General features: G+C 37.2%; 1 non-coding gene across 1 annotated transcript; it reads right to left on the reverse strand.

Moving 5' to 3' along the window:
- Window positions 1–17,233: 17,233 nt before the first annotated feature.
- LOC122280165 lies at window positions 17,234–17,341 on the reverse strand. The gene has a single exon (XR_006229752.1). It is a non-coding gene; the product is annotated as a small nucleolar RNA R71 (small nucleolar RNA).
- Between the last annotated feature and the right edge of the window lie 5,081 nt (window positions 17,342–22,422).

Consider the following 22,422-nt stretch of genomic DNA (forward strand, 5'->3'; position numbering starts at 1 on the left):
TAAGATACTAGAGATGAAATCTAAATTCATAAAAGCTTGGTGAATGATGATACTTCTCTTTGGGGTCGAGTTGATATTGCCTAAACTATCATTTGTTTTTCTTTTTGTTTGAGGACAAACAAAGTTGTAAGTTTGGGGGTATTTGATGGCTTGCAAAATTTCATATTGCAGATTTTACAAGTTCGCTCGAGCGGAGGCTTTTGGCCGCTCGAGCGAATTCAGGCAGATTCAAACGCTCGACTGCCGCTCGACAGGGAGCTCGAGCGGGTTGCTGAAAAACGAAGATCGCTCGAGCAGAGACATTGGCCGCTCGAGCGAAATCAGGCAGAGTCGAACGCTCGACGCGCGCTCGACACCCCGCTCGAGCGAACATCGTATTTTGACAGATTTTAGGTTTTCCGCCATGGGACCATATAAAAGGCCATTCTTCACTCTAGAGCCGCGAGTTTTGACTAGAGAACACTCTTTGGGAGAGAAAAACATAGCTAGAGGGATTCAAATCATTTGTTTTGGAGACGGAATTCCAATTTATTGCACGTACGTTGGATTCATACACGAGCACGGACGGGAGAAAAGTGTTGAATCGTTCCCTTGAGCTTTTGACGACGAGTTGAGGCTGCAAGGAGGATTTTTCAGTGTTTATTTTCTTCTTCCCATCTTCTCAGAACAATTATGGTGAATTCGTTTATGTTGAATTCCAATTCTAGCATGAGCTAAATTTTCTTCTTTCTAGGAAAACGATGTAACCTAATTCCGAACTATGCTTGTTTGTCCATGCTAATTTAATGCAATTCTCTCTTTGTTTATCTGATTTATTCTGAGTTTAATGCTTCTAATTAACTGGCCATTGATTAGATGATTATTAATCTTGTGATTTGCTATCGAAAGAGGGAATCATAGGATAGATCTTGGATATTTCAGCATAGGTAAGTATAGAGATCGAAAGACTTGTATGAACCTGTGTAGTAATTAAATCATTGGTCTTATTGCTTTCTTGATTATTTAATTTGCATACTCTTGTGTGAATTGATAAACTAGAATCACTTCCAATTGACTATCGAAAGAGGCTTTTGGATGGATTAGAGATTTGCTAATAGACAAAAGAGGTTTAAGTTAAATTAGCTGGATGAGAAAAGCATAGTGAAGAATTATGGTGAAATCGATTTCCTAGAAGTTTTCTTCCCTATTGAATTTGATCTTTGAAAGTCAGTTTTATTTTCTTTACTTATTTCTCTTTGAGTTGATCTAGTTTTATTTGCAACTACAAAAACCTTAGCGATTCCTCTAGATAAAATTGAGATTAGTATAATTTTGGTATTTGGCAAGAGTAAGGTACCAATCCCTGAGGACGATACTCTTCTTATTACTTTACTATAAAACTACGATACTGTGCACTTGCAGTTTTGCACCGGTCATTATTCGCTGACGGCTTTTCATACATACCTGACAAAGCTGCCATGAGATCCGTAGTCATCTTCTCCTTGATGACGTTGTGTGCAACGGATCTCGACAAGGTTAATCGAATAACCCCCAGAACCTGTCGATCCAACAGGTTCCAATTAGCATCATCCATCTTTTCCGGTTGCTGTCCCAATAGTGGAAGATGAAGTTTCTTCCCATAGAGGTAGTCCTCTATCTGCATCCTCCAGTATCCAAAATCCGTGCCATCAAACTTCTTGATCCCCGATGCCTTCAATTCATCTCTAGCCATCGTTGTTTCTCAGACCCAAACCTTGGCTCTTGATACCAATTGTTGTGAAAAACGATGACAATGAATTGAAAAGAAAATATGGAACGAGAAAAGCAATAAACACAATCACACACGACATAAGATTTACGTGGTTCGGCAAATTGCCTACATCCACGAGAGCTGCAAAGGATTTTATTATTGAGGAATATCACACTACAAAGATGGATCTCAACACAGTACATCCACTGTGTTCACTCATACATCAACCGTACGGCCATATGATGTAAAACATCATATATATAGTTAAACGGTGGAAAACCCTAAAAATGCATGTTCGCTCGAGCGGCATGTCGAGCGCGCGTCGAGCTAACTTCCCTTCTGCATCCTGCTCGAGCTCACTATTGAGCTGACATCGAGCATTCAACTCTGCCTGACTTGGCTCGAGCGGCCAATGCCTCCGCTCGAGCGAAAGCTTCCTGCTCGAGCTCACTGTCGAGCTTACATCGAGCGTTTGAATCTGCCTGAATTTGCTCGAGCGGCCAATGCCTCCACTCGAGCGGTGTGGACTAGACTCCACAGTACTCAACAAAACCTTACACCAACCCATGTAGCGTATTTGTATAATATCATGCAACGCACCGCAAAAGTCAACAGGGGATCCTCGATGCTCGCCATGAATTGCAACCCCGCTATTTTGAGTGCGGTGATGCCTTTCACGCTCTTTTGTTTGAAATCGAACACCATTCATTATGCATATGGCATAAGATGCGACCCATGGATTTGGACCACATGCTAATGCATATATGTCATCGGTTACCTCTGTTGGCCTAACTGCACGCAACTCTCGAATCTACAACACAAGAGGAAAGAAAAAGTGTAAAGACACACTTAATTCAATAATTTACCTTAACTTAACTATATTTGGCTGGAAGGTTTAGTATCTTACTCGTGCCCTAAACCACGATGGAAAATGACTCTGGTTTCTACGGTCGATGTTATCAGGGTTCTCTTCTTTCATCTTGTTATAGTGCTCCCTGTTAATACAAGGGAATTGTTAGAAGATTTCGAATCATTACTGTTCAATTACTAAAGTATTGAACAGTAGAATGATGGACTTACTCAATGTATTGCTCAACCTCCATGCAATTATTAAGAACATACCATCGGGCCTTGACCATTAGTATGTCGGCTAATTTGTGGGAATGCCCTGTCCCTAATGGTCTAACTTTTTGTGAGAAAACCAATAAACTTGCCCTATTCCCCGACTCAGCCGAACTAATAAGTACATCACTATTGTGTTCCTCTTGATTATATTTAGTTTCTATATCATGGAGGTATATAAAGCAAAATGTAAGGCACTCGAGATGCACATATGCCTCAGCAATTGAGCCTTCAGGACGAGCTCTATTGCGGACGTACCGCTTAAACTTTCCTAGATACCTCTCAAAAGGATACATCCATCTATATTGCACGGGTCCTGCAAGTAGAGCCTCCTCTGGCAAGTGAATAGAAAGGTGCACCATGATATCAAAAAAAGTTGGAGGGAATATCATTTCTAGTTTGTAGAGAATGATGAGAATATTAGCATGAAGATGATGCAACACTGATAAGTTCAAAGTTTGGGAACATAATTCTTTGAAGAACCAACTCAACTATAGTAAGGCTTGATGCACATCGGCCCATAAGAACCCAACAATCACGACCGGCAATAGTGCTTGCATAAATATGTGACAATTATGGCTCTTCATTCCAATGATCTTTTCCTCGCTAGCATTGAAACATCGGGCAATATTCGATGAAAACCCATAAGGGAATTTAACTTTTGATAACCATGCACAAAAAAGCCCTTCGCTGATTTAAATTTAACATGTAGCAACCAAGACCCATGGTTATAGACTTGCCATCATGTTGTAAATGCAATTCTTTCCTTATTCCAAGATTTGCCAAATCTTTATGTGCATTGGCAGAGTCCTTAGTTTTACCTTCAATATTCAACAATGTTCCCAACATGTTATCACATATGTTTTTCTCAATATGCATGACGTCTAGATTATGTCTCAAACCCAAGGATAACTAGTAAGGAAGCTCAAAAAATATAGATTTTTTCGTCCAGTTAAGATGACTAGGCGTTCGTTTCCTCTTCAAAGAAGATTTACCAAACTGAACATGTGACACTTGACTTAATTGTTGTAGTAATTCCTCTCCCTCGACCCTTGATGGTTGGAGTTTGTGCTCTTCATGTCCATTAAAAGCATTTTTTTTCCATCTCCAACGTCTGTGATCTGGGGCCAACCATCGTCGATGACCCATATAACAATGCTTGCGGCCATATACCAACCATTGTGAATTTGTGTCAGTTGTGCAATGAGGGCATGCCATCTTGCCCTTTGTACTCCACCCAGAAAGATTGGCATGCGGGGAAGTCATTGATTATCCAAAGTAGAGCTGCATGCAACACAAAGTATTGCCCACTGTATGCATCATAGGTATGAATACCCTCTTCCCATAACTTTTTCAACTCATCGAGTAGAGGACGCAAGAACACATCAATATCATTACCTGGTGACTTAGGGCCAGGTATTAACAGCGATAACATAGTGTATGGTTCTTTCATGCAGGACCAGGGGGGAAAGTTGTATAGCACAAGCAGTACTGGCCAAATGCTGTACGATCTACTCATGTTAATGAATGGGTTAAACCCATCACTGGCCAAACCAAGTCTAACATTGCGAGGATCTTTGGAAAACCTCTCATATTTGTTATCAAAGTCCTTCCAAGCCTTAGAATCTAATGGATGTTCCATGCACGTCAGATTATCAACACGTCCATCTACATGCCATCTCATGTCTTGGGTTGTCTTCTTTGACATATATTGCCTCTGCAAGCGCGGCTTCAGGGGAAAATATCGGAGTACTTTTTGTGGTATCATTCGACCTTGAATTGTGCTTTGCTCCCACCTAGATGCTTTACATTTAGGGCATTCATTGTACGATGCATTTTCCTTCCAAAACAAGGCACAATCATTTGGGCACACATGAATCTTTTTGTAAGTAAACCCTAATCCCCGGTCCAAGCGACGGGCATCATTACATGAGTCAGGGAATAGAGCATCAAGAAATGCCTCTTGCAAGAGCTTTATGACCATATCGAAGGACTTCACGGTCCATCCACCTATGCTCTTGATGTGAAGCAGCTTGACAATGATTGATAGTTTTGAGAACTTAATACATGAAGGATAAAGTGGATGTCGTGCATCAGCTACCAAGTCCTCGAATTAGAGTTGACAGGAGCATTAGAGGTGGAGGGTTGATCATCTACATCTATGTATCCATCATTGTTTATATGATTTTCCATAAACGACCTATGACGAATGTCATCTAACATCTCGTCGAGATCATCAATATAATCACTATGAGCCAATGTATCATCTTCTTCTTTGTCAGAAAAAGTAGCAGAAAGGAAAGGATCATCTTTTCCATGGAATATCCATGGAGTATAAGTTGGATCAATTCCTCTAAAGAACAAATGATCTTCAACTATACGCATGGAGTGGAAAACTCTATTCCGACATCTTCTACATGGACACCTAATCTGATCAGTATTAGCAGTGTGGGAAATGGCCATAGCGACAAATTGTCTAACCCCTTCAGCATACTCACTGGAATGCAATCTATCTTCAATATGCATTCAAGACTTATCCATCATATGAAGATAGACCAAATAGTAGAAAAGAGTATATTAGAATATGGGAAATTGGCACTAAGAATTGAATAGGTTATGAAACTGTCAATAGCTGTTAAATACATGGAGACGAGCTGTTTGATCATCTACATCTATGGATCCATCATTTTGATATGATTTTCCATAAACGACCTATGACAAATGTCATCTAACATCTCGTCGAGATTATCAATATAATCACTATGAGCCAATGTGTCATCTTCTTCTTTGTCAGAAAAAGTAGCAGAAAGGAAATGATCATCTTTTCCATGGAATATCCATGGAGTATAAGTTGGATCAATCCCTCTAAAGAACAAATGATCTTCAACTGTACGCATGGAGTGGAAAGCTCTATTCCGACATCTTCTACATGGACACCTAATCTGATCAGTATTAGCAGTGTGGGAAATGGCCATAGCGATGAATTGTCTAACCCCTTTAGCATACTCACTGGAATGCAATCTATCTTCAATATGCATCCAAGACCTATCCATCGTATGAAGATAGACCAAATAGTAGAAAAGAGTATATTAAGATATGAGAAATTGGCACTAAGAATTGAATAGGTTATGAAACTGTCAATAGCTGTTAAATACTTGGAGACGAGCTGTTTGACTCTCACCAAGTTGGAACTAAATATCCAACATTCACTATCAAAATCATGCTATAGTTTTAAGTATAAGGTCAAAGATCACAGAACTGAAAATATGCACAACATATATGGTTGTGCAGTGTAGTTAATTCATGGGAACATGTAGCATTCTCAATATTCAAGTTAGAAGGCGGTTAATTTCCTTAGTGGTTTGTGGCCATCTTGAAGAGATTATACATGTAATGATCACATGTATTACAAGCTGGAATGCATAGATTGTTTTTTTTATAAGTTTATATCGACATATATATATGTGAAAAATGGAATGAGATTTTTCTTTGTATAAACTGCTACACAAAATTTCTTCAAACTTTGCACTAAGAATAAGGAATTCCACTAAATTGTAAATTAGTGAGTTTGCTTCCATGAAATTGGGAAAGGAACATTGTGATGTGCAAAAGTAGGGGTTATGTTTGGCATGCTTGATATGTTCATTTCCAGTCCACCAATGAGGACCTCAATGAAAGGTTTTCAATGTTAACTGGAAATACTGGTACACATTTATAAGTTTAGGGCTCAGTTGAGAAAAATGTAGGTTAATGGTTGATATGTTTATATGAGGAAAAAACATAGCAGGTGGATTCATATTTTGTTTAATATATTCGAACTAAGTAGAAGATCACAAATAAACTATATATCCACAATAGGTAGATTAGCAGGTGACTTGATAAAACGAAATCTTCATTGAATGCCACTTCGTGGTTAAGCTGGATTAACATACTGCTAATGCCAATAGATGAGATTTTAGTGCTTATGGAAAGAGTTTGCGTCCAGGGACTTTTAGAGTTTAGGGAGAGGTTGCGTCTAGGGAGAGAGTTTGCGGGAAAAATCCATTGTGATTATTTTAGAGTTTGTGTACAAATCAATTTGGTTACATACTGTGTAGTCCATCTGGGACCAAGTTGGGTATCTTTCTCAAGTGGGAAATGCCAAATTAGTTATGCTAATTTTCTGGTATTGCTTGAGTTTTAATTCACAAAACTGAATGTTGTGAATATATCAATGATTTCCATGCCATGTATGAATGTTGTGGAAAAACCTACATATTTTAATGGATGGTGGTTCCAAAGTACATTTTATATTCTCCAAATTCCTCTATTGATTAGCACTGGTTCCACTTTGAAATAATATGCATACTTCAAGTCGGTGGCCTCTTATGCCTCCACTTCTTTTAAGTTTCCGTTAGGCTGGTGTACTAGCAGTATTGACTCAGCTTTTGGCATTTGCTTTGTTTATTGTATCAATGGATTAGGAATGTACCTAAGGAATTGGATTGTTCGATGCTCTACCTTTGTTGATTTTCTTGTCAAATAAGCTCAAATTTAAGGTGATTAGCTGCACATTAGGTGGTTTAAGATTAAATTTTCATATGGATAATCAAGTTTTTTTTTTAGGTGATGTTTATAGATACTATCATATTGGGGTTTATATACCGGTATTTTGGATCTTTGAAAGGTGAGGTGGCGAGAGAATGGAAGGAAGGTTGATGAAGTAGTTAGTTGAATATGGTAAAAAATGATTGGTTTAAACAAATTTACTTTTGGAGTAATATTAAATAGGACATAAGGCTTATCGCGCATGTTTGTATTCGGGGAGATATTGCACATATCAAAATGGGAGAAGATTACTGGGCTGTTAGAGAACATAGTATTGGCATGAATAAGAAATATGAAAAAGTGATAATATTTAAATCATATAGACATATTATTAATCAGCTGATGTATAACAAGGGTAAAAGTCAATACGTAAAAAAAAAAAAAGTGCATTTTGGTGATGTATTTTGAAGGATAGGATAGAGAAACTAGTGGGAGTGCTCTAAGTGCATTAATCCAGGGAATGAATTCAGTTTATCTTTTCAGATGTGATTGAATAGATGCTTGAGTGATCAACCACATAATATACTTTTAGGTCATGCTTTCACAGTCCATTGACGTTGGTGGTATTGAAATTTAAACACACTACATTATCTCCTTACTTATAGTTGACAACAGAAACCTGCTTGAAGTCAAGAGAATCTGAAAATGAATTATTTAGTATGTGACACACAGCCTCTAATTAAATTAGACAGGAAATTCCAACTACATGTATTGCTCAGGTGGGGCTAATAGACAAATCATGTATTGTCGTTTATGAGCTGCTGAGGTTTCCTAATAAGTAATAGGGGATAAATCAATGATAGGACATAATTAGCTTCATGAAAACCTCAAATAATAAAAAGGTTGATAAGCTGAATGGATGTATCACAGTGAGTAAGATCCTGTGTAGTCCAAAAAGATTGAGTTGTATATATATACAACTTAATTACAGACATAATTAATAGTTCAGTTCATAATTATGTGGTTATAAGAAACTATGATATTAAACTGCTATTTGATAAATTTAATAGAATTTTATGATGTCTCATAGCTGCATGCATGGATGATCTTCAAAGTCTCATTTTCCAGTAAACACCATAAATTTTATATGTTTCACAGATCAACTATATACATATAGCAAAGCTGCAGTTGCCTTTCTCATTTGGGTTTATTTAAAAACGAGGGAAAGCATAAAAGCGACTTTTTCTAGTTCGGTCAATCTGCACAATACTTGTTATTGCTACTGGATACATTGCTGTCAGACCTAACTAGAGGGAACTGTTGCTTAATTCCTAGCTAAATAAGGAAAAGCTTTACGTATATATATAACCAAACATATATACGGTGAAAGATACAAGTCCATGGTCTAACAACCAATTAAGGAAATAAACATAGAAGAATCTCAAAAGTATGGTTGAGAACGACCAATAACAAGATCAGACTCGATCAAGATAACCATCTACACTATATGAGGACATGACATGAGACACTAATTTAAAAACACCCATTTAAGGAGACAGATGATAAGCTGAAATTCACACTGTCTTTGATTCTGTTAATAGGCATATACCTTAACTTTTTTTCCTAGTTTTTGTATATATATATATAAGCCTATATATATCTATAGATAGATAGGGATGGGAGATAGTAAGAGGGGATGGAATTGTGACATATATATGTATAGATAGCTAGCTAGCTATAGGTGTTAGATTAGGCAGATGACTGGCCTAAGTATACTTATACGTGGAAAACCTTAATGTGTAGGTTAGTACAGTACTTCCAATTCTTGTTACTTGGTTATAAACATTATAACCGTTTGCTTTCAGCTAGAATGACATGGCCTTCCATAAGCTAGTAGGCATATGGAACCAAGACATAATCCATATACCATTGATATGTATTTTGTTATGAATACATGCTGGGACCAGATATTAGCAAGAAAATACCATACAGTATGTAGTTGCAAATATGATGGCAAAACAGGGAAATCAGCTAGGCGGAAGATGAGAAAGAGTTCTATCTATACCAGATGGTAATGCATACCCTATATGATAATGACTTGGAGGATATAACTCTCTCTCTCTCTCTCTCTCTCTCTCTCTCTCTCTCGGTAAACCTTAAAAAATGTATATATACACGAAAACCGACAAAGAGATACAAGATTAATGTATCATATATGCATGCATATATGTCATAATATTCAACAAGATATCTACCCGATTGGCTCGTGTCTCAACCAATTTATTAATGTTCATTTAAGTAGAAGAGCATATCTAGTGTAGACAACCCCTTGACTTGGGGGGGAAAATCTAAAGGTGTGAAATCAAAACCAACACTAAACTATTGCCGACTTTTCATATATAATTATATTTAAATCAAAGAGTGCATTTTTGTGTGTGTGTGTGTTGGTTGGATGACCATTCCCCAATACTTGATTAGGTAGCAGCTTTACTTTATCCTATCCATAAAGTGTAATGCAGAAATGGTTTAGTGTAATGCAGAAATGATCCAACAATGTAATGCAGAAAAACAAACGATTAATGATTAATGTTGCACGAACAATATATAATGAATCCAACCACATACAGGATATATGTGGGGAGCAATAATCAATAATATTATAATTACTATGTTTCTTTATCTTCCTAATAAGCCACAAAATGGCTTGAAAGTTGCAAAAAAAAGTCCGTTAATGTAAGATTTCTTAAAAGGAATAGCATACAGGGTTGACAAGTCGGCATGAAATGAAGGAATGAATACAAGAAGGGTAATCTTCCATATAAACCACATCCTTTACTAACACTATAAGAGTTCATAGCTAGTGTATGAGCAGCCCCATTAGCGTATATATTCTTAGCTGACTTAACATACCAGCTATCAAAAGAAGAGAGGTGTTGTTTTACATCGAAGCTAATCAACCCTGCACTATTCCACAACCTATAATTTTGAGGGATACTCTTGACAACTTGGAGGGACTCCCCTTCCAAGTTTGCAGGTGGTTTTAAAAGAATTCTTCTGATTTTGGTTGTTATACTTTTATCTGAGTTTGCAGGTGGTTTGAGGTTAAATTGACTATATCACACACACACTCAAGGTCTTAGCTTTAGGTTGAAGTAAACGCCTAACTCTTGCTTGACAAATTGCAAAATTTTTGATTGATTTTCTTGCTATCTTTGATGTTAAAAGAGTAAGATACTAGTGATGAAATCTAAATTCATAAAAGCTTGGTGAGTGATGATACTTCTCTTTAGGGTCGAGTTGATATTGCCTAAACTATCATTTGCTTTTCTTTTTGTTTCAGGACAAACAAAGTTGTAAGTTTGGGGATATTTGATGACTTGCAAAATTTCGTATTGCAGATTTTACAAGATCGCTCGAGCGGAGGCTTTTGGCCGCTCGAGTGAATTCAGACAGATTCAAACGCTCGACTGCCGCTCAACAGTGAGCTTGAGTGGGTTGCGGGAAAACAAAGATCGCTCGAGCGGAGACATTGACCACTCGAGCGAAATCAGGCAGAGTCGAACGCTCGATGTGCGCTCGATAGGACGCTCGAGCGAAATCAGGTAGAGTCGAACGCTCGATGTGCGCTCGACACCCCGCTCGAGCGAACATCGTATTTTGACTGATCAAGGGTTTTCCGCTGTCACACTATATAAAAGTGATTTTTCACTCTATGGCCGTACCTTTTGACTGGAGAACACTTTTTGGGACAGAAAAATATAGCTAGAAGGATTCAATTCATCTGTTTTGGAGAGGAAATTCCATATATTGCACGTACGTTGGAATCATACACGAGCACAGACGGGAGAAAAGCATTGAATCATTTCCTTGAGTTTTTGAAGACGAGTTGTGGTTGCGAGGAGTATTTTTCAGCGTTTATTTTCTTCCATTATTCTCAGAACAATTATGGTGAATTCGTTTATGTTGAATTCCATTTCTAGCATGAGCTAAATTTTATTTATTCTAGGAAAACGATGTAACCTAGTTCCGAACTATGCTTGATTGTCTATGCTAATTTAAGGCAATTCTCTCTTTGTTTATCTGATTTATTCTGAGTTTATTGCTTCTAATTAACTGGCCATTGATTAGATGATATTTAATCTTGTGATTTGCTATCGAAAGAGGGAATCATAGGGTAGATCTTGAATATTTCAGCATAGGTAAGTATAGAGATCGAAAGACTTGTATGAACTTATTTAGTATTTAAATCATTGGTCTTATTGCTTTCTTGCTTTATTAATTTGCATATTCTTGTGTGAATTGATGAACAAGAATAATTTCCAATTGAATATCGAAAGAGGCTGTTAGATGAATTAGAGATTTACTAATGAATAAAAAGAATTAAATTAAATTAGCTGGATGAGAAAAGCATAGTGAAAAATTAGGCGAAATCGATTTCCTAGAAGTTTTCTTTCCCATTAATTTGATCTTCGAACATCAGTTTTATTTCCTTTGCGTATTTCTCTTTGAGTTGATCTTAGTTTAATTTGCAACTACAAAAATCTTAGTGATTCCTCTAAATAAAATCGAGATTAGTATAATTTTGGTATTTTGGGAAAGTAAGGTACCAATCCCTGAGGACGATACTCTTCTTATCACTTTATTATAAAACTACGATACTGTGCACTTGCAGTTTTGCACCGATCAACGACTATTTAAAGAATATACAACCATAAACAGGACAAAAACTATTTAAGGAATATACAGCCAAAAAACAGAGCTGCTATACAAAGATATTGGGAAAGAAGAAATCACAGATGGACGTGATTTATGTGGATTCCCTTAGACGACCCCTCAAAATGGACATTCTATTAGCAACGTTAATTTTGCCACTTAATGAGTGGAAGCGAGACCGAGCAAGAGGCTTTGTCAGTATATCGGCGAGCTAGTCATCCGTGTGAACATGAGCAACACGCAATTTACCACGATGAACAAAGTCACGGACAAAGTGAAGATCGATGGCAATATGTTTCATCCTAGAATGCATAACATGATTGAGACTGAGTTGAGTAGCACCAATGTTATCACAGAGGAGGAGTGGTGTTTCACGTAACTTGATACCAAGTTCATCAAGAAGAGACTAAATCCAAGCAATGTCCGAAGCTTCAGTGGCCAATGCCCAATATTAAGCTTCCGTAGAGGAGCAAGCCATCGCCTTTTACTTTCAAGTGCCCCAACTGATAGGATTATTGCCTAGAAAAATTATATAAGCCGTAGTAGACTTTCGATCATCAAGATCACCACCCCAGTCAGCGTCTGAGAAGCCCCTAAGCAATGGGTTTCTCTAACGAAGTAGTAAGAGACCAAAGTGAATGGTCTGTTTGACATAACGTAAGAGTCGTTTAACATGTTGCCAGTGCATGACGGTTGGTTTGTGCATGAACTGAGCAAGACGATTGATTGCAAAACCGAGGTCTGGGTGAGTGAGTGAGAGGTATTGAAGAGAGCAAATGGTGTGTCTGTATTTCATAGCATCACAGCTAGCCGAACCATCATCAAGCATGAGCTTAGCAGATGCAGACATGGGTGTTTGAACTTCCTTAGTACCATCCATCTTCAACCTGGTAAGGAGATCATGAATATAACAGTTTTGAGAAAGAAGTAAACCTTGATGAACCATAATGACTTCCACCCAGAGAAAGTAGTGCAAATCACTTAGTTCCTTCAGTGAAAATTTATCTCCTAAAGATTGGACAACATGCTGCAAGAACTAACTGTTATTGCTGGTGAGAATTAAATCATCAACATACACCAACACATAGAATAGAATCCCATCCCGATTGAAGATGAACAAGGAGCTATCAGACTTTGAATTAAAGAAGCCCAACACAAGAAGTCCAGAGCGCAGTGCATTGAACCAGGCCCTAGGCACCTGCTTGAGACCATAAATTGATTTCTGAAGAGAACAAACATGATGAGGATGAGAGTGATCAATGAAGCCTGTGGGTTGCTGCATAAACACTTGCTCAGTTAACTGACCATGAAGAAACATGTTGTTGACATCAATTTGCTTGAGTGGCCAGTTGTTGGACAAAGCCAATGATAGAATAAGTCAAATGGTGGTCAGTTTTATAACAGGATTGAAGGTCTCGGTATAATCGACACCCGGGCACTGATTGAATCGTTTAGCGACAAGGTATCCCTTAAACCGATCCACTGTACTATTAGGATGACACTTAATCCAAAACACCCATTTACAACCAATTAAATTGGAAGCAGAGGACTTAGGAACTAGGTTCCAAGTGCCATGTGAAACTAAGGCAGTAAATTCATCTGCCGTGGCCTTATGCCAGCAAGGATCCTTGAGTGCCTGAGATACACATGTTGGTTCCAATGGTGATGCGAGAGGATGCTTGGTAGTAACCGAAAGTTGCTTAGGAAAAAATATTATTCTGAGCCCGAGTAACCATGGGATGAGTGTGGGTAGGAGGTGCGGGTGCTATGGGCAGGGGAGACTCAGAGCTAGAAGGATTACTAGCATGAGCAGACGAAGCCATACCTAGTATAGGAGATGGAGTCACAGTTGCCGTAGCAGCAGGCGTAGAAGGTGTGACGGGGAGATCATTTGAGGGACAGTGCATACTGGAGGAACGGAAGAAGGAGAGGAAATAGCAGGGCATGGTGAAATAGCAACCATAAGAGCAAAAGGAGGTGGATTTGTGAATGGAAAAAATATTTTCATCAAACGTAACATGACGAGAGAGATAGAGCTTACCCGTGTGAAGGTCCAAACATTTGAAAGCGTGTTGAGTCAGGGAATAACCAAGAAAGATACAAGGTTTGGACTTGGGTTGAAATTTATTTGTGCAATGGGGAACAAGCCAAAGGTAGCACTGACAACCAAAGGTGCACAATTTATGATAGTCGAGAACCCATCCAAATAATGCATCAAAGGGACTACGACATGAGAGTAAGTGAGTGGGAAGACGATTAATAAGATAACTACCGTGGCCAAAGCATATGACCAATAAGTAGAAGGAGCGGAGGCATGATGTAAAAGGGTCATACCCATTTCGATGATATGTCGATGACGACGTTCGATAGTACCATTTTGCTGGGGAGTATATGGTGCAGTGGTAAAATGGCTAATGTCACGAGCAGCCAGAAGAGGTCTAAGTTTAATAAATTCACCACCGTTGTCGGAATAAAATTTTTTAATTTTTCCGAAGAATTGATTTTCAACCATAGCAGTAAATTGAACAAAAAATAAAGGACACATCCGATTTATTTTGCATAGGATAGAACTAGCAATACTTTGTGAAATGATCAACAAAAAGTACATAATATCGGTAGCTATCAACAAAAGGAACTGAGGATGGTCCCCAAACATCGGCATACAAATATTCAATAGGACCATGGCTCGTAAGAGAAGTGAGACTAAATGGCAATTTATGCGACTTATTACAATGACACGAAATACATGACAATAAGAACTTAGGGGAGGACACAGGTAAGTTAAAAATGCAAAGAAGAGATGATAAAAGTTTTGGAGTAGGGTGACCCAGTCGATGATGCTAATGATCAAATGAAGCACGGGTTCCAACCAAGTTGAAAGCATGAGCATGAGGTAAGGAAGAACATAGTTCCACGAGATAAACTCCACCTTCACACTTATTGCGCATGAGCACCGCTCCCGGCATCCGATCCTTCACATGATAAAAGGACGGGTGAAATTCAACAATAACATTGTTATCATGGGTAAACTTGTGAATAGAGATCAAATTTTTGTGAATAAGAGGCACATGCAGAGTTTCTTTTAAAGTAAGAGACCATGAAGGGGAGGAAATAGAAGTAGAACCGATGTTAGCAACTTGCAACCATGTACCATCTCCAAGAATAACCTCATCTTGTCCATCATATTTAGAGTGAGTGGAGAGATTAGCCAAATCAGATGTAATACTATGAGAAGCAGTGGAATCAAGAAGCCATTTGCCATTTGATGGAGCCGAAGAAGTAGTACAGTTGGCAGCAGGGTGAGACTGCATTTTTACATAATGCTTGGCTGTGTGACCAGGCTGATCACATATTTGGCACACAACAAAGGACTTCTTAGAAGGAGCTTTGTTGTTGGATATTTGTTTGGAGCCATTCTTGTTATTTTTGAACCTAGGATTGGATGGCTTCCGTTGAGAGGAATTAGCAGTGACAACCAGTGTTGAAGTATTTCCATCCACGAGTTTGAGGTAGTGTTCATGACCAATTAACAGATCATGCAATTCTGCAAAAGACAAGGCAGTTTCTCTCATGCGAATAGGAGCTACCATATCTCGAAATTCAGAGCCAAGGCCATTAAGCACATATAATGTCAAATCATCATCCGAAACTGGTGCATCAATCAAAGAGAGTTCATCAGCAATTACCTTAACTGCATGAAGGAACTCAGACACCGTACAGGAACCCAGTTGAAGAAGGGTGAGATCTTCCTTCAACTGCATAATACGTGCCCATGATTTTCTAGCAAACAAGCTAGCTAGATGCTGCCAGGCACCACGACTTGTAGTGATCATAGTAATGAGGGGCATAACTGCTTCAGAAATGGAAGCAAAGATAGCATTTAGCAGTAACTGGTACTATCAGCACTAGTGCTCATAGAGTGCTATAGCAGAGGTAGAAGAATCTGCAGTAGGTGGAGGAGGACACCGAAAGGTGCCGCCCAAATATTTCATCAGATCATAGCTGATGAGAATGGTGATAAAAGTTGCATGCTAGGAAAGATAATTTGAGGATGTGAGTTTGTAGGGTAATTGGTTGGAAGTGTTTATAGTAACAAGAGGAAGTGTAGACGCAGAGTTGGAGCCATTAGGCCCCAAAGAATTATCAGTGGATGACATGGAGTTGGAAGATGTTTCTGTTCTTGTGAGAGAAGAACCTTATGATACCATATAAGGATTACACAAGTGATTTGGTGAAAATCTTCTTATATTATTTGCATTACAATTCATCTATATATAATACAAGATTACGACTATTTAAGGAATATAGAACCATAAACAAGACAACAACTATTAAAGGAATATACAGCCAAAAAATAGAGTTGCTATACAAAGATATTGATAGAGAAGAAATCAAGGATTGACGTGATTTATGTGGATTCCCTTATAGAATCGACACCCCAAAGCTGTGCTTCAACTACAGCGTTATTCTTTGGGCGTAATCAAATTTTGGCGTTGTTGCTGGAGGAGACGATAGAAGAATTGCTAGATGATTTTTCTTTTCAGCAGTTTGTCAAGGCGGTAATTTCATTCGCTCTTTCAGCTCGCTGCATCTTTATTTTATTTTCGTTTTCTCTTTGTAGCTTTTTTTAGTGTTGCATTTTTCTCTACCTTGCATGCATAGGTATAGAGACGCCTTGGGTCAGTTTGCTTGTAGACCTATGTTAGAGTCAAAGTTTAATTTTTCTAATCATTTGTTTGATAATTCTTCTAATTCTGAGGGAATGAGTGAACACAGAGATCAGCCCACTAGGACCCTTTAGGATTACCTCCACCCTACATGCACAGCCACACCATCATGCATCATGTTTCCTACTAACACTCGCCAACTAGATTTTAAAACAGGGATGATACATTTACTCCCTACTTGCCATGGCTTGGAAAATGAAAATCCATATATACACTTTAGGGAGTTTGAGGAAGTAGTTGTGACTTTTCATAGTCAAAATGCAACTAATAACGTTGTGAGACTTAAGTTATTTCCTTTCTCTTTGAAGGATAGAGCTAAAACTTGGCTATACTCGCTGAGACCACGATCTATTAGGTCATGGGATCAGATGACTCAGGTATTCTTAAATAAATACTTTCCTCAACATAAGACCAATGCTTTAAAAAGGCAAATCTCTACCTTTGCACAAAAGGACAGTGAGACTTTGTATCAGTCTTGGGAGAGATTTAAGGAGTTGTTGAATATGTGTCCTCACCATGGGTATGAGAATTGGTGCTTAGTGAGCTATTTTTATGAGGGACTTACACCGAGAGAGCACCAATTTGTGGAGATGATGTGTCATGGTGAGTTCTTACAGAAAAATCCTGATGAGGCTATAGAATACCTCAATGCTTGCTGAAAAAGCTCACACTTGGACTGGACTTAGTGCTACTGTGAGCACAAATAGGTCACAACCTACATTAAATCCAAATGGTGGTGAAATTTATCATCTCAGGGAAGAGGATAACTTAAAAGCTAAGGTTGAGATGCTCACTAGGGAGTTAGAAGTGTTACAGACTAAGGATTTAAAGCCAACATACATGGCTACTCATGTAGAGCCCTTTGGACCAGATTATGTGTGCGGTGGGGTAGATCACCTAGTTCAAGAGTGCCCTACATATATTGAAATGAGGGGAATATATGAAGAAAAATGTAATGCCTTGGGTATGCACAGGAAGTCTTTTGCACCTTTTTCAGATACCTATAATCTTGGGTGGCATAATCACCCCAATTTCATCTAGAAATCTGAAAACCAGCAACCTGCACAGCCACCTAGAGCTTACCCTACACCGTATCATGCATCATCTTCTTCTTGGAGCCCCTTAGAAGATACTTTACATGTTATTACTGAGGTACATAGTAAAACTAATCAAAAGTTTGAATCTTTGGCAGGTTGTTGAAGAAAACAAGGAGATAATGAGCCATGTATCCAAGATGGTAAGCTACTTGAGTGTGAATGAGTGTGCCAAGTTCCCTTCTCAAGCTCAATTCACACCCCAAGGTCAACATATGGCACAAGAAAATTTGAAGGATGTCAATGCCATTATGACACGAAGTGACAAATCCTTAGACATACCAACAACTGATAAGTTAGAGGAGGTTGAAGAGGATCAAAGCAATAGTGGTGCCGAGCTACCCAAGGAAGCCAAGGTAATAAAGAGCCCAGTTAAGGTACCATTTCCTTAAGCTTTAAAGTAAGCAAACGAACTCTGGATCCTAAAAATGAAATCCTAGAGAATCTAAGGCAGGTAAAAATCAATCTTCATCTTTTGCATGTGATTAAACAAGTTCCTACATATGCAAAAGTTCTCAAGGATTTGTGTATAGTTAAGAGGAAACACCATGTGAACAAGACAATGTTCCTAATAGAGCAAGTTAGTTCTCTAATTGAGCTGTGAATTCCTCCTAAGTACAATGATCCTGGTTGTCCAACCAGTGCATGTAATATTGGGAATCACGAGTTTGGGTAAGCGTTTCTAGATTTAGGAGTTAGTGTAAATTTGATGCCTTATTCCATTTATTTGCAGCTTGGTTTGGGTGAAATTAAACCTACTTCTGTTGTGCTTCAATTGGCTGATCGTTCAATTAAGAAACCAAGATGGATAGTTGAGGATGTTTTGATCCAAATTGACAAGTTTTATTATCCTATTGATTTCTTAATTTTGGACACTCAGTTGGTTGTTGAATCTGAATCTAAGGTTCCTCTCATATTAGGTAGACCTTTCTTTGCTACAACTAATGCACTTATAAATTACAAGAATTGGTTGATGAAACTATCTTTTGGAAACATGATCATGGAGGTCAACATTTTCCATATTGAGAAATAACCAATAGATGATGAGTGCCACCAAATGTACATGATTGATGCACTTATAGACAAGGGAGTTCACACAACTCATGATTTTGATCCCCTTGAATATTCTCTTGTTAATTATGAGTTTGATACTATTAATGATTTATCTAATAGTGTTGATATTTGTGCTGTTTTTGATAAAACTCAGAATTATGGCACACAGGCATGACAACTGAAATTTGAGGAGTTGCCTAAGAAAGGTGAAAAACATATTCCTTCAAGTATTGAAGCACCAAGAGTGAAATTGAAACATTTACCTAAGTCTAAAATCTATAAGGTTAAACTGAAAGCGTTTCATGATAAAAATATTTTTAGGAAGTCATTTCAGGTTAGTTTCATTTTGTCATTTCAGGTTACCATCTTTGGTGTTTAGCGAGTCACCCACGACACTCATCAAGTGTATTCTACCATTTTTAGTTACTCCTCATTCAATTTTGATTCTTAAACATTGAGGACAATGTTTCATTGAATTTGGGGGGTGGTGGTGCAAATTCAGTATTTAAAATGCTTGTTGGAACTCTATGGCATATTTTCATGTGTCAATTTTTTTAAAAAATTTGCATCACACGTTTATCCTTTTCACATGTGTACTCATTCTCATTCATAGCCATCTTCGTGAATTCACTAAACCCATGATAATCATTTTTTGCTAAAGCATTCATTGAACCCCTAATGCACTCATCCAATATTTGTGGTAAGATGGTGGTTTGACACATGTAGTTAGAGAACTCTTTTGTTTAAGTATTCATATGAGTTTTGGAGAGGAATAAGAGCCTATAAATGCAGTAAATTGTGATAAGCATTTATTGATTCTTTTGAATTGGGCACTTCTTTTGAGAATATCATTACATGGTTTGTGAAGATGTTAAATATACTTGGAATATAATGAAGGTCAACTTAGGATCAACATTTGAGCCTTTCAAGCTAACCCTTTCCATCATAGACCCCTAGTAGCCAACTTTGAGCCAATAAACACATGTAGCTTTTTCTTTTCATATGCCTACACCATCCATGCCTCTCCACATTGGAGTATAGCTTATAAAATGATTTTTCTACCATTTTTACTTCCAAGTGTATACTAGGCGTGGAATTTGCATTTTCTTTCTTTTGTGTTGGGTTCTCGAATAAAAAAAAAATCAAGGTTGGGTAAAAATGGCAAGAATACCAAAGTGGCATGTGTTTGTTCATCAAATTGTTGAAAAAAAAAGAAGAGGAAGAAGAAGGAAAAGTATTATTATTCGATGATCTGAAAAGTTGGAGAGTACATTAAGTGAGAAGTGTGGTCTACTGAGATATTTAATAAGATTCCTTTTATATGTACTTGAAATTTTTTTAATCATTTTCATCCATTTTTTCATATAGCCCTAAACCTAAGCCACGTTACAACCTTTTGTGTTGACCGTTCTGATCCTAAGTAAACTTTTGGAAAGAGTGGTGGAAGTCTCATTTGTTAGTGTTCCTATTATAAGATCAATGTTTGCTTGTTGCTTGTACATAATTGACTAATTTTCCATGAGAGTGTGTGTACACCCATTTTCAACTCCATAGAGAAAATCATCACATGAAACACTTTTATATCTGTGAGTTATATAGTTAAACCTTTCACTTGAGATATTCTTGATGTTGCATGTGTCAGAGCTTCTGGTTAGATGGATATAGTTTGGAAAACACAAACACTTTATGGATTGCTTGTGATAGGGTTATTGAATTCATAAGATTGCTTTGATATGTGAATCAAGAAAGTGTGACTTGGTGGCCTTTGTGTGTGATTTTCTTTAGTCTCTTTCGTTATTTTGGCATGAAAATTGCTAGGGACTAGCAATGGGTAAGTTGGGGGGGTGTGATGAATGCTCGAAAGTACACTCTAAATACCTTATTATTGGATTCAAAAGCTAAAATATGAATAGAAATAATAAATTTTAATGTGTATTCTTGAATTGAGTTCCTATTTACTTTGGGATACCCCTGAGCAGATTTTTATGTTTAATTTCAGAGTTTATAAAAGAGTAAGTCAAAGCCCAGTCAAATTCAAAGAAAGACTTTCATGGGGTTTGAGAGAAATTTGGATCAAGAAAAAAAGGAAAAAAATCACAAAAAGAAACTACAAGAAGTCCAAGTCTGAAATTTGCTAGGAGACAGCGTGGACATATTTTAGTATTTTAATCATAACTTTCCACTCACATATTTGATTAATGCGATTTTTGATGTGTTGGAAAACTATCTTAAAGGGCTATAAATTTGTCTGTACTAAGGATTTCTAAATTCGAACTCCTAAAGCACATACATGGCTGCCAAGATGAGTCCTAAAATTTAGGCGATTTTTTTATATGGAAATCTTGAAGACATTAGGGTTTCTTTCCTACCCTATATAAGTATATTATTAGCATAAAATTGAGGGGGAGGAGAGGCACAAGAGGATAGACTGAAGAATGAAGAGACGAAATCAAGTTCCATGGTCGCCGTTTGCTTTATTTTTCTCTTGAGATTTTTATTGTCCATTATATTTATGGATAACTAAATTTTCAAGTGGGGCTAGGGATTAACTTGCACATTAGATGGTATTTTTAATTTATTTTTAATTTATATATTGGATTTTCAATTACTAAAACTCTTTTGTTTTATCATTCTCAATTCATTATTGATATTTTTTTCTCTGAATAATCATATAATTTATTCTGTTTATGGATTCTATCATACTTTTTCTACTAAATGGATTAGTTCTTTGATTATGGTTGGATAATTTATTTATCTATATTGATTTAATTCTTTGTTAAAATATTGCTCCCTAAGTATATTGTCGTCGTTGGATTTTGTCAATAGTGATAATAATTTATGTATTTTAAAAGTGGTGAATGATTTTTCAAAAGGTTAGATTTGGTTTAATTTTGGTTTATAATTCTATACATTCCAATTAGGAATTTTGAAAATTGAGTTTCCAATTGAGTTATTCAGTGAATTAAGAATAATTAAAATACTAAATTTGTGCAAGGGATTATTGATGCTTCATTGTTTATCAAATTTGAGTACTTTTTCTGTTAGTCACTTTGCTTCACTTTAATTTGCATTTAAAATTAATCTTTGTTCTCTATTAATCATTTTATATTTTTCTTTAGTTTCTTTGTTCGTTCTGCTATTCTTTTAATTTGTTTCTCTGTAGAATTGACGCCCCAAAGCTGTGCTACAACTAACGTTTTATTCTTTGGATGTAATCACATGCATATTGGATAAACAAGTCTAATCACATTAAAATGTAATAGATACATTTTAAGTAAACCTATTACTTAAGTCTCACATGATATTCATAATCTTGACCTTCCATCCAATTGTCCTTATATGCTAGCATAATTAACCTTATGTTTGGAATCTATGATGGTAGGGCTGCTTTGCTTGCATTGAACTTGTTGTCTCACCTACTTTATCATCCTACCATGCTTTCCCATAAACTGAGCTT

Source organism: Carya illinoinensis, chromosome 10 (assembly GCF_018687715.1).
Source record: "Carya illinoinensis cultivar Pawnee chromosome 10, C.illinoinensisPawnee_v1, whole genome shotgun sequence".
Taxonomy (NCBI): Eukaryota; Viridiplantae; Streptophyta; class Magnoliopsida; order Fagales; family Juglandaceae; genus Carya; species Carya illinoinensis.